Source organism: Hakea prostrata, chromosome 2 (assembly GCF_041222555.1).
Source record: "Hakea prostrata isolate BN-2017 chromosome 2, UWA_Hpros_2, whole genome shotgun sequence".
Classification (NCBI taxonomy): domain Eukaryota; kingdom Viridiplantae; phylum Streptophyta; class Magnoliopsida; order Proteales; family Proteaceae; genus Hakea; species Hakea prostrata.
This window is the reverse complement of record NC_142601.1, coordinates 148,055-161,835: the sequence shown is the minus strand read 5'-3', so window position 1 is coordinate 161,835 and position 13,781 is coordinate 148,055.

Here is a 13,781-nt window from a genome sequence, read left to right as displayed (position 1 = left end):
AAAAGCAAAGTGCAAAGCATCCCAAATCGCTTCTACTTCAAATAATATGGCAGATAGACCATGGCAAGCAACAGTTCTGGCAGCAATAAATCAATCATCTCCATCATTCCCAAATGATATTATTTTGACCACATTCTTTTGTGGCAGCTAACCATGATGCATCAATGTGTATTTTGAAGTGGCTTGGAATAGGATCCAGACAGTGTATGTCCACCACTTGCCTCTCCTCTACCTAGTCCAAATTCGTGTCACCTGAAATAGAATTGACATCCATTAAAAGGTTTTGGAAGAGGGCTAATGTACTAGACAAATTCGGCTAAACACCATTAAAAATATAGTAATTTCTTGACAGCCAAATAACCCAACACAACATAACCCAAATAGAATTTACATTTTCTATTTGATTCGAATCTTTGTATCTATTTTAAATAAATTCCAGCAAGTCATGTATTGTAACATCTCTGAATTTAGTCATATCGAGCCTGAGTGGGGATACTTTTCAGTAAGCTTTTGCAAGGTTACAATGAAAGAGGGAATGGGCACAATTTTCACATTTGTAAGACACAATAAACACAGAGTTGTATAACTAGCATTGCAATAGGATAGAGCTCTATTTGTGGCAATTGTTTCATGTGATGCTCTCCAAAAGAATTTACTTTGGGAAGAGACTTGATATTCCAAATCTTTTTCCATGTTGTCAAAGTAGATGTGGAAGTTTGTGTAGGGTCACAGTTGGATGCATTAGCCATAGCCAAATGATAGGCAGATCTAGATGCAACACACATCCATTCATCTTGGGTGTTTTGAGATAGATGGGAATACTTTGACTTGCAAAGCTAGTTTGTGGAGGAAAGAGAGGGTTTAACAATAGTGGAATCTTCCACCTTTTTCTAGGCCAATCTGTGAGTTCTGTTACTAACAATGATCTATTGTCCATATGAAGTTGGGTAATCAAAGAGAACCTTGGAATCTGCGGGTTGACCATCCATTTCCAATTTGAAAATTTCAATATTACAAATCATTACATCAATAATCAATATGAACTAAATTGGGATTTGATGAAGTAATGAAAAAACAATATCATCTTAAAATCTAAAGAAGTAGTGAGTTAAGAAGTTTATAAGCCATTATAGTTGCCCTAATCTAGTTTACCAAATATATTTATATGGTGACAGATCTCATAAACTAGCATACCAACTCTTGGAAGGAATCACTTCTGTGTAAGCTCTTCTCACCATTGGAAGTCCAATGAATAGAATGTATCTTCATATTAACTCAAGAAGTAGAAGATACATGGATACGAACTGGAACAACGAAAGGACACTCCACCGTCCGATCGGCATGTCGGTTGTAGTGTAAAATATCACACAAAAGTGCAACCTCAACAGATCCTAATATTCAGAAATTATGGACAAGCATTTGGAAGATAAACAGTATCTCCAAAATTAAAACTTATTTTTTATGGCATTGGAGGAGAGAGGGGTTGGTAGTGAACTATCACTTAATAGACTAGCAAGTACCAGTGGAGGAACAATTAAGCATGCTAGTTCTATTCATGTGTCATCATGCATTGGCTACCTGGAGAGCCTCAAGTTTGGGAATGGATACAACTGAATTTGATGGGGGAATCCTTACTATAATGGATGGGGTTCATATGAATTTGATGGGGGAATCCTTGCTATAATGGATGGGTTTCATAGCAGCAAAATTTTTAGATGTTGAATATATATGGTCATAGATTATTTGGGAAATCTAGCAAAAAAAGGTAATCGGCTGTTTTTGATCATCTAGTCCCCTAAGCTTGAGAAAACACTGAGGAATGTCGAATGAGTAGTTGGATTTAGGGTCCAGCCAAGTTTGTTACTTTTTTTTTGTGAAGATTGCATGTTGGTTAGGTATCTCATCTAAAAGAGACCATCCATACAAGCTTCTACATCCTCTTCTAACCCTTTTATGGAAGGCTATATGGAAAATGAATGTTATTCCAAAACTGAAGATTTTTTTATGGCGTTGTGGCCAAAGAATTCTTGCCACCAACCATTGATTCTCTCTTCAGGCGTCAGGTAACTCCCACAACTGCCCAATTTGTGGTGAAGTGGAATCTAATATTCATGCTTAGGTGTGACCATGCAAGTGCATGTTGGAGAACTCCTTCCTTGAGGTTAGACACTACTTAATTTAAAGGACCTACTATGCATGATTTTATTTTATTTTTCTTTTGTTTGGGATAAATACTTTCTTTTAAGTCAATTGCATAGGTTGATAGTATTCTTGGAAAACTTTCATGACAAATCTAGATGTGAAATCCCCCATGATCCTAGCCCAAAAATTCATATTGTAGGTCCGAGAACCTAGAGCACGAGTAGAATGTATTGTGAGCCATGCAAATAGAGACCATTAGATTGGAACCTGAACCAATGAAAGTGGATGGTGATGAAGTTGAAATTGGAATGTTGTTAAAGTTTGGAAGAAGATCTAACTCGAACAATGCCAAATATGGAAAGTGGATTAAGAGTTCATTGACGGCACCATTGGAAGGTCCCAAAGATCAAGTAAGACCTACCTAAGTGTGGGTTAGCATTGAAGATGAGCCAAGGGAAAGACCACCCATGAAACTGCTCCTAGATTAATTCTAGGGGTATGGGTCTCCTCAGGTGACCCACACTAGTGCCCGTGAGTGTAAGATGGACGTTTTAGTATTTTGGACCCCCTATGTATTTATTTTTTTCAACCTAAAATGTGTTATTTCACTCCTAAGCCATCAGAGAGCGTTAAAGAGTTCGTTGCGAAGAGGGAATATTTCGGAGATCGTATGGTGAACTTTTTGTGTTCCAACTGAGGTTTATAAGGTTAGTTCACTTCTCCTTTTGCCTAGTTCATCTCCATTTGATTATTCACCGTTAGTGGATCATTGTGGAGAGATCCTTAATTAAAAGAGACCTAAACCTTATCTTTGTTATTGCTTTAGAGTGATGCCACAATCACTCCATTCTACCTTTTATGTCCGGATAAATTTTGGAGAAGACCTATTTGAGATTCATTAAGTTTTCGATTCAATTTGAGTTTTTGAATGCTTCCTATTGATAGATCTTGTTCTTAGGTGTTTTTAGAACTTTCTTTTTGTTTTGAAAGTTATTTGGAACCAAATCCCAAAGTCGTCTGAGTGTCGGAACAGATTTTATCCATACTCAGACATGGGTCTCCATACATGGGCTTCCTATCACGTGACCCCACCCACACCCCACCTAGCCGGATCCAAACTCACCCGAATACCCGGGGGCTGATAACACTACAGGATCTAGGTTCAATGTCAATCCATAATAATAATATGACATAACATAATCCAAGAGCAAGAAAAAAGGTATCAAATCAAGTATTAAAATGTTATTATAATCATCCAAGAATTTGAATTAAAAATCATTATCCAAAATTAGTTAAGTCAAATGTCAAAGTTAAAAAAAAAAAAAAAAATTGTTCACTAGTAGAAGTTTATGTTCTCGAAGAGGTTCAAAAGATTAAGTAGCGCCACCATCTATCAGTTCAATAAAAAGAATATAACAAATGGTCACAAGGGCAATTACATTCTCATAAGAGGTCGCCATGGCCTCAATAGTACTCAACTTCGTAGGAGCAATCCGAACATGGGCATGAGTCTTCATGTGCCCCCGCATCCTTGCCTGCGGTCCCTTATAAAATTCATGGGGTTGCGTACTCTCCACTTGAATGGAGTCCTCACAACCTGTAATAAGATCTAAAAAGTATATATATATAAACTCATTGAGGTCAACATGACCATATATCATGCATCCATCGCACATTTCAATAAACAATCTATGTATATATATATATATATATATATAACTGAGATGAATATATGAATGAGTGTGCAAGTATGCTCTTAACTCTAACAATGAAGTCTCCATGGTAGATACGCATTAAGTTGTACACTAGCCTCCTCTGGGTTGATCTTGTCACTCTCCCTCAACATGAGACGTCTCTTGGGTTCTTTGCGGTAATTGGGTCAAATCATATCAGACCATAGCTGGGGATTAGATCACCACTCTCTCACAACACCATTGGTCTAAGAACTAGCACGCATCAGGGATAATCCTAGGCTAATGCAAGGTCATAAAGTATTGTACTACATGTGGCCCGCATACCTTCCCACATGCCTAGTGCTCTTTTGGTCCAGTATTCTTCTCCACTTGGGAATAATATCATCAACTAGAGGCATTTGTTTCCCTAACCCTATGGTCATTTAGGCGACGCCCCCATAAGGCCATCCCTAATATATGCAACTCTAACATCACATGATGACAGTGGGCTTGCTTGATGCACACAGGACCTAGCCACTGGCACCACAAGTCACTTGGCTTTAATACCCCTGCCGAAAGGGTAGTAGTACTCAAAGATTCCCTATCCAACACATCTAGACACTTATTGACCATGTACCAAACAAGTCTAAGTGAATGTACAGTCACCAAGGTAATGGGCGAACCCACAACCCCAGTCGGCATATAAGTATAAGTGAATTGTGTTCTACCATCCAATCCAAATATATCATGTTCACAATCATCATTCAAGTAATTTGAATAACAAATAAACATAACCATCATTACCTTTCATTCATATAAAGCCTCATACATTTCATAATGAATATACAACATCAATATAATTGAGAATTTAGAATAAGTCAAATACAAAAGATATGGTAATGTATTTCCTCACAATATAATAACAAGTAAAAAAAAATCAAATTAACTATATGATATATGAAAATGCGTCCCTCACCTATTAACAACAAAAATAAACTCCAATGTCCCAGAATTCCACAAATTGAGAATGCAAATGACCCAAAATTACCCTAGAAACATGAAGATCAAAATGGGTATCAGTCGGGGATCAACCATAAATCATAGGGGCCAAAACACACACCCATAGTCTGGGCTGTTGGATAGGCCTCCCAGGACCAGTGGACCCCCCCCCGAGCTACAACCAAGTTTGATCGATTTCAAACCCTTCTCGAAATCAACTCACATGGGGGGTTTTGTGACTTCAATGGGACACTACTATTGTCCCAAAAATACCCTTTAAGTCCCCAAATAAAAAGCCCCAATTTGGCTCTCAAAGATTCGCTTGTGGGCATTTCAAAGAGGTCCAATAAGTCTCAAATGCAAAGTGTTGCATGAACCAACATTCAAAGGGGTTGAGAGACATAAATGGAGACAAGATTGAGTATTCATTATTACGCAACATCAATAACCACCGCAACATTGCATTCAATCTCCATAAATACCTTCAAAAGAGGGTTTCATGAGTGTCTTACCTATACATGTTTTTACCATGATGAATCGCACTTTGGCACTCCTCCACGTGCAAGAATCCCACCAAAATTCAAGGTCTTCACCACTCCCAAGCTCTCAGCCTCCCTCTAGCAAATAATGCGTTTATCAGGTAGAAGACACATTAAATAGGGTTTTAAACTCGAAATCCTAAAACTTCCCCAAATTTGGATAGGGGGTGATTGATCTAGCCGTGTAACCGGCCCTCTATCTCCTTTAGGCGAAGGCCAATCCCAATGGACTTCGGAGGGTAGAAACCTCAAATAAGCCTAATCAACGGTATAGTTTACCTTGACATTTGAGTCCTCTATCATAGGTTTCCATGCATGCCAAAACCTCCTTTTAATGCCTCTCGGACTGATCTTCTCTCTTCTTTTGAACTCCATTAGGGTGACCGATTCTTCTTTGTGGTATTCACTTCCATAGGTTCGATTTTCAAACCCCTAGGCTCAACTCCAATGATCCAGAGTTGCCTTCTACTCAAGCTTCAGGTTCATAGACTTAAAACCATGGGTTAATGGATTAGGATTCTAGGGAATTTCACACCCCCTCTGGGTTAGTTGACCAAGGTCTCCCTAGGAGACCCATACTGTTACTATTCAAGAGACCATACTAGGTAGTGTTAGTTTTTGTTTTGATTTTTTACTTAGGACTTCTAGGGTTGTTTCTAACTTTTAACCAACATTTAAATAAGATTATTTGGGACAAGTTAGATCATCTTTTGATTCTCTTGAAGAAGTTCAATTTACTTGCAAGGTGAGGACATTGATATACTTATGCTTATTTTTAATTCCTAATATGATATTAGATTTGCATATTGAATTGTATACTATTTTTTAGAGACTTTTATATTCTTTCAATGTTCTAAAATTATAGAATCATAATTGCTTACTGAATTATAAGTGTTATTATTGAGTCGGAATAAAAGTGGACTTGATTTGGGTTAGTGGATTAACCATTACCGAACGAACCTTAGAAGGAGCATATAGAATAGGTGACATCTCTAGGTGTCTAGATGAAACATGGTTAAGCACCTCGTCATGTCATTACCTTATCGGCGGGGGTATTGATGCCAAGTGAACCGTGGCAGTAGGGTAAAGTGGTGGGCGCTCAAGACCAGTATAACCAACTCATGAGAGGACACAACTACATTGTGGGGGTCATTCAGTGGTAGGATTGCATATAATAGAGTTAGGCTCGTGAGCGCTCAAGATCGACTAGACTCCATGAGAGGACATAAGAGCTTCCTCCCCATTACATATGAGAGAAGGCGTAGTCCAAGTTGGTTGGAGCCATAGGATACATTGACTCTAGATAGGGAAGGATACTGAACCAAGAAGGCGAGAAGCATGAGGGGAGGTATCTGAACCTAGAATGATATAATTAAGTAGATTACTTGCATTGGGTTAGGTTTCTCCCGGACAAGCACCAATACTCATGCCAATGGTCGTGGTAAGAGATTGTGGCCCTATATCCCCAGTCATGGTTGATGAGAGGATTGTTATCCCTATAACTCGGTCATGATGCTCAAGATCAGTGAGACTCCATGAGAGGTTTGTGTGAGACTACTGAGAGAAGGCTGGGGTTACATCTTAATATGTGTCTTCCTAGATAGAAACCTGCATTGGTTAGACAATAGGAGCATTATTTCATCACATTTGCACAATCATAAAACTTCATATTATATCAACATATAACTATTGTTATTCCATGTTTGAATGATGGACATGCATATTTATTTGAATTACTCACTGAGTTCTTTGAAGATCATCTCTCATGGTTTGTTGTTTTAGATGTCTACACAGGTGAAGAAGAGCCAATTTCGAGTTTAGAGGTATTTTCAATTGATTTTACAGTTGAGGAATCAATGGGAGCTTATTGTGAATCATGGTACGATTCGGGTGCTAGTATGGAGTACTATGACGGCCTTGATCAACAATGATAAGAGACACTTAACTCACCATTGGGATTAAAAGTTAGATATGGATCCGTAGTTGCTAGTGTATAAACATTTGGAGAAGAAATCGAAATATTGGAGAATTAGACCTTGTTTTTTATTTATTACTTTCCAAATTATTTTTCTTTTGAGGATTATCATTTTTAATAGATTTGACTTCGCTTCCACTTACGGTTTTGAGATCCTATGATTATTCTATTACATTTTACCTTTTAATTTTGGATACTTGATTTATTTTTGCTAATGATTGTGTTATTATGTGGAATGGTGTGTGATGTGACATGAAACCGAATCTTGTGACCGTGGATCACTCCCTCGGGTATTCGGGTAGATGGATACTGGCTGGGTGGATGTGACTATAGAAGTCAAGACTAAGATCCTTCGTTCATGGTATAACTTGGATCTTACATTGCACAATGGTAGCTTTTGGATTGTATTATGTTGAAGCAATTTCCATTCCATCTCATGCTCCTGTTGTTGTACCAATGGAACCTATGCTTGTTCAAATTTTTAGTTATAGACTAGCCAATATTTTCTCCATCTTTGTAGATGTAGCATGGAATAATGATACTAAACAGGATGGGAGAGGATGTATTATATAGGACTCTATTTCTCAATTTGTTGCAACCAAAGGGACTAGTAATGCAGATTTTTTTGTTGTATCAATGGAGACTGAAGCCAGCAAGGATGGTCCTTGTTTGGCTCTCAAACTCAACATTATTGACTACATAGTATTGTTTGACAATTCATTGGTCATAGTTTCTCTTAACTTTAGTCCAACCTCTCTAGATTGGACATCCTTCTAATGCAGTTACATATTTTTTTAGCCAAGTAAAACTTGGTGGGTTAAGCCACCGATCTTTTTGATAAAATTTGCACGAGTCCTCTCGATTCCATTGGAAATATGGTATTATCCCCCCACTTCACACCATCTCTTACTCATACACTCATGATGTTGCAGCAACTAGAGAGAGTTTTAAACCCAAATTTTAGGCTTGTGTTAATTGTGAAGCAAGAAAAAGAAGAAATGGCAAGGAATATATGTGCAAGAAAAAGCAGTAGACTTTAGTCGAGGGGATTTAGGAGAGACGAGAGTTCATTTTAATCTAAGTTTTTAACAAAGCCATTGGATATTTTTATAGCCACATATCAAAATCTCAAGACGGAATTTCATGGAATTATAGGAAAACCAGTTACAAACAAATAGAAATCCAATAATGTCAAAATAGAGAAATTTCTCTTATTCTTTTGCTTGTTTCATAAAAAATGAAGAGCTATAAAAATTTCTTCATTTATTTATTACATACTCATTGGCTTGATGAATCACTTGCTACAAGCATAGTTACCGTTATTGTACGTCATGTCTCCCCTCAAAGCATCGCTGGCATTGTTGTTATTGATGCAAATCTATTTCTTGTTGTTGGTAACGTCTCTTGCACTGTTGATATTCTTTATGAGGATCTCACTAGAATCTTCTATCTTCATTATTTGTCTGCTCTCTTCAAATCTCTCTTCACAACGTCTTTGACATTGTTGTTGTTGCATTGGATCTCTCTTTTGCTGCTGGCACTGCCTCGTGCATTGTTGATATTGTCTATGAGGATCGTGTTGGTTGTCTTTATATTCATTCCAATTTCTTTCCTCGCATTGTCTCATGCATTGTCGTTGTTGTTTTGGGTCTCTTTCTTGTTGCTGACAATGCCTCAAACATTGGTGGTGTTGACGTCGAGGATCACGTTGGTTATCTATTTCATTCTGACCCCACTCCTTAATGCTCTCCCCACAACATCTCCTACACTGTTGTTGTTGGCATGGCTCTCTCTGCTGTTGTTGGCAATGCCTTGCACATTGTTGGCATTGTCTTTGAGGATCCTGTTGGTTATTTTCATCCAAATCCCAACTCCCCTCCTCTGATCTTTCCTCACATTGACTCCTGCACTGTTGTTGCTGGCGTGGGTCTCTCTCATGTTGTTGGCAATGCCTTTTGCATTGTTGGTGTTGTCTTGGAGGATCGCTTTGGTTGTCTTCATCCATATCCCGACCCCCCTCCTTGAATATCTCCTCACAGTGTCTCCTACACTGTTGTTGTTGGCTAGGGTCTCTCTCTTGTTGCTGGCAACGCCTTTTGCATTGTTGGTGTTGTCTTCGAGGATCATGTTGGTTGTCTTCAACCATATCCAAACCCCCCTCTTCAGACCTCTCCTCACAATGTCTCATGCATTGTTGCTGCTGGCGTGGGTCTCTCTCCTGTTGTTGGCAACGCCTTCCACATTGCTGATGTTGTCTTTGAGGATCACGTTGGTTATTTTCATCTATATCCCGACCCCCCTCCTTAGATCTTTCCTCACAGCGTCTCTTGCACTGTTGTCGCTGGCGTGAGTCGCTCTCTTGTTGTTGGCAATGCCTTTCGCATTGCTGGTGTTGTCTTTGAGGATTGTGTTGGTTGTCTTCATCCATATCTCGACCACCCTCCTCAAATCTATCCTCACAACTTCTCCTGCACTGTTTCTGCTGGCGTGAGTCAGCCTTTTGTTGTTGGCAGCGCCTTTGGCATTGTTGATATTCTCTTCGTGGATTGCTTTCATTGTTTTCATCCTCATACCAACCCCATTGCTCAAATCTCTCCTCACAGTGACTTCGACATTGTTGTTGCTGTCGTGGATCCCGCTCTTGTTGTTGACAGTGCCGCTTACATTGTCTTTGTGGATCACGCTGGTTGTCAAGTTCTACATTGTGCTTACTCTCTTCACAACGGTGTTGGCAACGTTGTTGCTGACTAGGGTCTCGCCCTTCTTGTTGGCAACGACGTTGGCATTCTTGATGTTCTCTCCTTGGAGGGTCAAGCCTAATTTCTCCTTCAGCAAAAGCCAATACAATAGAAAAAAGGAAGAGAGAAAGTAGTAAGAGAAGGGAACATAACTTTGTTGCTTTAATCACCATGTTCATAATGAAGAAGACTCGCTTGGTGAAGAGAAATGGTGAAGGTGTGGCTCTATTTATAATAACAAATAATGTTCTTGGCTTGTGAACATTTGGTAGCTTTATCTTACACGTAAATAACAGTGTGGAAATTTGTGTGTGCATTAACTCTCCTCATCTTGAAGAACCTGTCATATGGCATTAGCTACGGAATAGGATTTCCAAGAAACCAAAGCACCAAGTGATGATCGTTAGGACAATGAGGAACCACGTGGAGATCCAAATTAATTACCAATAGGTAGTATTCTTTCCTTCCTATTTAGAAGATAATTGACCAAGGAGATGGCGACTCTAAGGATCATGTCAAATGATATTGAAAAGGCCTTCGATTGCCAAATGTCCTATACATTAATGGAAAGAAAACTCCTTTGGTTTTTTTCTTTTTTTTTTAATTTTTTATATTGCATGGAGAGGAAATTTTCCAATGTTGAATTATTGTCAAGTGTGCAATCTTCCTTTTTGAGTAATGGTCATAAATAGTTAAGTTCTATGCATGTTAGCTAATTTACTAAACAATAATATCTTGCTTTGAGATTAGCCATTTGTCGATAATCCAAGTTTCAATTATATATCATACTATTATGGGCAAATTGTTGTTGCCCCCTGTATTATAGTTTAATTATTACTTTATCCTCTATACTTTTTGAAATTACTAATCCAACTTTAGACTTAACCTATAATTACTATTTCCCCCTACCGTTAAACTCCTTAGTTAAGTGATGACATGATACTTTTATTTATTTAAAAATCCCAAAATAACCCTAAGATTTTATTCTATTTATTTACATTTTGTATTAAATCACATTATTACCTTAGTTATTAGGAAAAAATTATCCCTAATTTGGTAGCTCCTTATTTTTTTTAATTTTTTTAAATTTACGTTTCAATTTGGTATTATTTTTTAGATTTTGTTATTTACTTTCTATTTTGATGTTATCAATTTTAGGAAGTTCCCACTTTCATTAGGTTTTCATTTATTTACTATCCAATTTAGCATTACAACTTTAAGGAGTTCCTTTTCTTAACAAGAAAGAAAATAATTTAGGTTTTTTTTTTTTTTTGGAATTCAAAAAAATAATAATACAACTATAAAATTGTTAATTGATATGGGGTTTTTCTTTTTTTAAATGAAGATAGTATTGTGTTTTGACTTCTTAATTTTAGATGGACAAAATAGACATTAAACATTCAAGTGTAACGGTCTCTTAACACTCTAGAATTGAGGGGGGTAATAGTAATTTAATAAAGAGTGGGGTCCTTTTAGTAATTAAGCTATAGTACAAGGGGATAATAGTGATTTTATCTCTTCTAATAAGATGAAGTCACATGAAGGTTTATTGAAATGCAAGGAGCTTAAATTATCGAAGGTGGAGATGAAGAATCTTCTACCTATTGTGGATGCTAGCTTATCTAATTCAATTGAGGTTCTAATCTAACAAGGTGGCATGCAATATCTCAGGAAAAGAGAGAGATTGTTCAATATCTTACAGTATGGGTGAGGAAGAGGAACAACCAAGTCTGCGTTTAGGAGGATTATGATGATTTATGAGAGGTGACAATATGACAAGAACCTGGATCCAGATAGGAGGCCCTTGTACAAATACTTCTTTGCTCTTATGTAGCCATGGGATGACCTTGCCCTCATTTCATGTAATTGAGCTCCTACTATAGTTGATGGTGATTCTTTTCATTTCAGACTTTGCAGTTTATGGTAGCAAGAAAGATTGTCAACTGTTATGTTTCGGCCAAAAATGATCAAATGCGTAAGCAAGTATATTGATATTATTATTAAATTCTATTGCAAGAGCACTGCATAAGGCACATATTGATGGAATTTCCATCAGCTCAAAAGCTGACGAAGAGTAATACAATGTTTGCGAGCAATTGCTGATGATCATGTGTTGTTTTCAAAAATTGCCTTACAAATTAAGAATTTACAACGATTTGTATCATGGATGGAAATTTTCTAAGTGTAAAGCCATAATCTTACACAATGAACCAATGAGATTGTTATCAAATGTTACTTGCACCTTGCAAGAGGATTGATTGAATGTGACTAGAGTAGATATCTCCATGAGTTAAAAGCCTTTTAGTTGTCTACCATGTTCTAGGGGTAACCGGTAACCCATTGGAGTTAAAAGACTCTTGAATCTGTATGATATAGAATTCTATAGGCAACTTTTAGAGTAGAAACTATCATTCACATATCAAAAGGAGCCAAGAAATAAAACGACAACCAAGATCGATTGTGGGGCATTTTGTGCTAGTATTCATGGGGAGTAGAGTGAGAAGGAATCTATACAATTTACATTGATCAAATATTATTTTTGGAAAAAAAATGAGGAATTAGGGATTCTTAGTGTTGTGGGGAACTAAGGTCCCGAGTCCCCCCCCCCCTCGGGAGAGATGCACCTCCCTCGGGCTGGTGCATCTCTTCCCTCATAAAGGGTCCCGAGTGCCTCACTCGGGCGATGCCCCCTCTTTGTTGTCGATTTCTTCCTTGAGGGTCCCGAGGGCCTCATTCGGAGGCCCTCCCATGTGGGTGGCTCCCTCATCCCTAAGAGGTCCCGGGGCCTCTTCGGGAGGCCCTCCTTCTTGGTCGGGTTCATTTATTCGTTGGGGTGCCCACTTGGGATATATTCTATTCCAACTCTAGCATTTCTCGGGACTCTCTTGCTAGTCAGAGAGTTAGTTCGCATAAACACTCGGCATATCTATTCCGGTTGGGGAGGTGAGTCGGCATCGGCGTTTCGGGTGCGCAAGAAGGAGCCGTTATTCCACTCTCCCTCACTCCTCACTTCGTCCGGATTTAGGATCGCCGCCTCCGGTACTTCTATATACCTACCTCCTACATGGAGAGGTCGAGACTTTTATCGAGTACTTACTCATTCGTTCTTGAGAACTCTCTCAGAACCATTATTGTTGCCTAGGCTGACTTGGCGTCGGAGGCGGTTCCCCGGCCAACTGGCCGGCCGTTCTTGCTTTCTTTGTGTGTGCGGGCATCCCGCTTTTCCACTTGGTTGGAGGCTCTTGGTGGTCATCTCCTATCCGGCTTCTCGAGGTTCTGCGCACCTTAGTTATTTAGAATCATATACTAAACACATGCCTTGTACATAGAGGATCTATTTATGTTGTTTGAGGTGCTTCATTTAGTTTTAGGATGTTCAGTTTTCAACTGATCTCTTTCTCTAAATTGGTTAATCACTTCATAATATGTTTTTTTTTATCCCAAACACCAATAGACCTTCTACTCTTTTTTTTTTTTTTTTTTTTTTTATTCTTGAACACAGTGTTGTGGTTTTAAGACAAGATGGCTTTGTACTTACTAATGCTCTCTCTGGATTCCACCCTCTAATGTTTCTTTGGAGGTTGCTTCTAATTCTGATTTTCATGCGCCTACACAAGAGAATGTTTCTGGGGGGTGTAAACGTACTATTGTTTCTAATAAGTGTGCACTTGACATTGTTTTTGGCTTTCTCTTGATATTGCTTCTAATGGGCATG